The 4,684-nt window shown below is 28.3% G+C and overlaps 1 protein-coding gene across 1 annotated transcript in view; it reads right to left on the reverse strand.

Moving 5' to 3' along the window:
* LOC109862214 (janus kinase and microtubule-interacting protein 3-like) overlaps window positions 1–2,118 on the reverse strand; it is a gene marked incomplete at its 3' end in the record, with an annotated part of 20,561 nt that extends 18,443 nt beyond the window's left edge. The window contains exon 1 of the mRNA XM_020442204.1: window positions 1,931–2,118. The remainder of the gene's footprint in view (window positions 1–1,930) is intronic.
* Window positions 2,119–4,684: the final 2,566 nt, after the last annotated feature.

Consider the following 4,684-nt stretch of genomic DNA (forward strand, 5'->3'; position numbering starts at 1 on the left):
ATATATATATATATATATATATGAATTTATATAAGCGCATTTTCTGTTATATAAAAGTTTCTTTTTTTAAATTATTTTTTTTAGTAACCTATTAAAAGTTTTTTATGAGCTAAAGATTAATAGATAAAAAATATTATTGACAATACATAAAGAAACAGTCAAGTGGTGATTTTCGAAGTAATCCGGTCACTGACTGCGGAATCAATTGTGCAACTGATATGCGCATTCTTGTGAGCTGATATATTACATCTTATGTGCTTAGTTGCCGTAGGAAGGAATCGCAAGCTTTCTTTCGAAAAATAGCTCACCAAGAGAATAGTATAACCGAGAAGGTAACCTGTTTATCAGCATGCATCATTTTTTCTTCTAAATCCCATTAATCCTAGAAAGCTCTAGAAGTGGAATCAAAAAGAAGATCGCAACTGTTCTACTCTAGCAATAAAGCCAGTATTGATATCCGGTGAAATAACATTTTAGCTTTAAGTCATAGATATAGACTATTGCGTCGTCTTTTCTATCGCTTTCTTTCGCGTCACAGAGTCATTAAAATGCATCCCGCGTTATCCCGTGTGGCCGCCTCAAAGAAGAATAATGATAAATAGTAAAGTGCATAAGACATACATGTTTGCTTATATGCATATTAGAAGATATATACAGGTATGCATCTTATAAATGTGCGTATATAATCTTAATGGTCTTCCTTATTGAATTTGCATTCAGACTTATTATTATAATTATTAGCTTTTTATCATTTTTTCTCATTGTTTCTAGTATTAACCTATCTGATATCTGTGAAACATTTGTATAAAATTGTGAGCGTCTACATTTTGGCTCTAACTAATCTTACTTTTCAATTTAAATCAAGAATCAATAATGTTTGCGCTTAATAAAAAATATTTTACAATAAAATATTCGAAACTATTAAAAAGTGATCACTATGTATGCTATACATACTTAATGTTTTATATACATATGTTTATACATGCTTATATAGGTTTTATATGTTTAATAAACATGATATGAATCTGATATGAAAATCATTTTTGTGTCTCTTTGCAGAAAAAAATTACTAATTACGAAAGTATAAAAAAAGAGTATGCTTATAATATAGTTTTTACAATGTATATATTCGTGTTCATATTTTATTCTTGAGATTTGTTAAAAAATACATACTGAAAAAGTCTAATTTATTCATATTTTTTTACCTAAAAATTTTAATTTACCAAAAAAAAACCATTGCTGCTACTTCGTATTATAATAACTCTTAATATAACGACTATCTAGACAAAAAGTAGTCTTCCTGAGTACTTTCTTATTCTTAGCTAATTGCTTCTTACGAAATTATTAGAAATCGCTAAGATGTGTTACTTTGCTCATATAACTACTTAGATACATTTTCTACGTGATAAGTGCATAATAATTTTGTAGAATAACTTAATTACGAATAATAATATATATTTGTTGTTCGAAACATTTATGTATTCTGTAACTTTTTTTTCACGCGATTCGATATAATAGCAAGATCGTTATCACGGTACATTGAGAACACACAACTTGTGTTGATTTTCCTGAGAACGCGATCGATATTATATTTATTCGCACTCTATTCAAAGACAAGATAAAATGCTTTAATGAAATTAGAATAGATACATACATAAAAATATTCATTTGCTTCTTGCAATTAAAGTGCAAGCGAACAGATTGTCGCTCGTAGTTATTACTATTAAATTTACGTACAAGAATAATTTGATTCATACATATATGATTGATGAAAAGTAAAATATTTACATTTAATTAACGATAAATTATTGCATTATTTATATGTGATATAAGCAACATATTATAATTTTATATATATATAAATATAAATCACATTTTATCTCGCAGCAAATACAAACTTGCACATAGTAGATTTTATATTTATTCTTACCTCGTTCCATGCAAACCTTATGAATCGTTTGTTGCTTAAGAGAATTTATATAACAAATGCGTGAAAAAACAAGATATTGATATATTTGTAATAATCCAAGTTTTGCCAAATTGTTCAATAGTATCACACACTCAAGAGCACACACAGGAAATTATGTAGATAGCGCGTCATAAAGCAATGTGTGCACGGTCAACGTCCAGACTAGACTGACTGAAGCAGCCATCTCCAATGGTAGAAGCCTTTCTACTTGCAAGCCATAAAGCAAACTCGTCCTTTCCATTACATTCGAAAACTTGGAAACATATCTAATGGTTGCTGAATTGATAAAAACTATTACTATTCGTGACGAAATAAAAATAAAATTATAACTATGATTATTTTAAATTAATGAATGAATTAAATTCGGGTAGTGTGAGCCGTTTGCAGGATGTTATGCAGAGAATGTGCTTAAATATATATATATATATATGTATACACATATATTTGACGAAATAATTTTTTTCCTTCATATAGGATGCTGGATTTGCATCACGTTTATATGAAGGACCCCGTATACCCCCCTAACTAATTTTAAAATATTGCGAAAAAATATAAACCGACGTTTTGTGAACATTTCAGCTCACTTCATCAGGGTTTAAAGAGCAAACCTGACAGGGAAACCCTGATGAAGTGAGCTGAAATGTTCAAAACGTCGGTATAAGAATAAATAAAAGAGCAACCCTGTATCAGGTTGCTCTTTTAACCCTGATGAAGTGAGCTGAAATGTTCACAAAACGTCGGTATAAGAATGACACTAACGCGGTTCAAACCCGAAAAACATCTTTGTATATATTTCAAAACTTATATGCAAAAAAAAAAATTAAAAAAATATCCGTGAATGAAATTTATATTTCATATAAATTGCGCTATAAATAAATTGTTTATTTTATTTAATTGCTTTAAAAAAAAGAAAACCTATTAAAATTATATTGGGAAATAGTTATTCTAGTTTTAAGCTGTTTTTGTTTTAATAAATAAGATAAGTGCAATATTTATCTTTTTAGGAATTCTAAAACAATTACACAGTCATAATTGAGTCACAGTCTTAATTTGAGTTAAGTTTATTAAAAACTTTAATAAAAACAATATTTTTGATTAACGGTCTATTCATAATTTTCGACAAATAAAAGTATTAAGATTTACAATGTGTCCATTTCACTCTATAAAATATATTAAATTTTAAAAAGACAACAACAGAATCTTTGACAATACAATAATCTTTGACTTTTACAATAAGAAATTTGATAGTAGAACTTTCAATTAATACTATTAGGGTTTCCTTATGAATTTACAATATAAAATAAACCTAATTTAAATACTACTATTTAAATACTACCTTGTTTATAAAATTATTAAAATAGTTACATTATTGAAACCAAACATTTATTTAACGACATATTTACAATATTTTTTAAATTTAGTAAACAACCATAATACCTATCTCTTTGTAAAACTTTTACTACAATGTCATAAAATTAAAATCACATTTTAGTTTTATTAAATTTTTAAATAGTTTATTAAAGTTTCAATAGTCTATAAAGGTTTTAATAATCAAAAAAATAGCCAAACATAATAATTTTGTTTTATATAGGGTAAGTCGGAGAGAGACTAATTTTTTTTTAAAGTCGAATTACGTAATAAATAATAGGACAAATGAAACATCATTCATGTATGATTTACTACATGTATTGAACTTATGATTATTATAAGTACTGAAGCAAAGAACATTATACTTTTTAAAAAAATTAAAATATAAAAAATTATAACAATGGTCTATCTATTCTCACCCTCTTGGATGAGTTGGACCACTGCATATAAAATAGATAGAACTCTACAAAAATTTACATTTCTTAACAAAAAACACATTATTATATTTAAGTTTATTTTACATTGTTTAACAAATACGCATTGTTATTCTTACAGTTACATTTTACCATTTTCTTCTATTCATTTCTTCCTTTTAAATAACCCAGCAAACAATTTGGTTGTGGAATGTTGTGGATTTGTGGATCAAAAATCGTCGGCGGAATTTAATGCCAAAACCATAGCCTACTGTATCCTCAGTAGGATACGGTTTGGCAATTGAATCTGTCCAACATGTAAATATGCCAAAATGAGACCAAAATCGTAACAGATCTGCCACTAACAAAGTGAAGCCAAAGTGAGGCACCAAATCCACAACAGGTTTGATCATCGTCTGTTGGCGCCAAAATATCGCCAAATACAGAACATATCTATTATCAAAACTGTCAACAGAACATTAGCAAATAAAGAGCAGATCTGTCGTCAGAAACGTCGACAGATTGCTACCAAACGCAGACCAGATCTGTTGCCTAGATTCCACACTTGGAAGTGGAATTACTTACTAAAACAAAAAAAAGAAACCCAATAGCATATTGTCTTGTCCGAGGGGAATTAATTCGAGATTTCACTAGAATTAATTTCTGGAGGTCTGATTCAACTCGCCGATCAACCGATGAACTCCATTGAAAGGGACCGAAAAAATCCAAGTGTAATAGCGGGATTCGAACTCGAGATCTCCATATTCACAGCCCCTGCACTCAGTCCGCGAGACCACTTGTGTTTCTTACTAACATATAATTATTTTTATCTATTTATTCTCAAGCTATCCTACACATTTCATTTATTATTTATGTAAATTATTATTTTATTAAAACTATAGAAGTACAATGTACCTGCAACAATAAATAAAAA

The sequence above is a fragment of the Pseudomyrmex gracilis genome, unplaced genomic scaffold (genome assembly GCF_002006095.1).
Source record: "Pseudomyrmex gracilis isolate BER0280 unplaced genomic scaffold, ASM200609v1 scaffold_1503, whole genome shotgun sequence".
NCBI classification, from domain to species: domain Eukaryota; kingdom Metazoa; phylum Arthropoda; class Insecta; order Hymenoptera; family Formicidae; genus Pseudomyrmex; species Pseudomyrmex gracilis.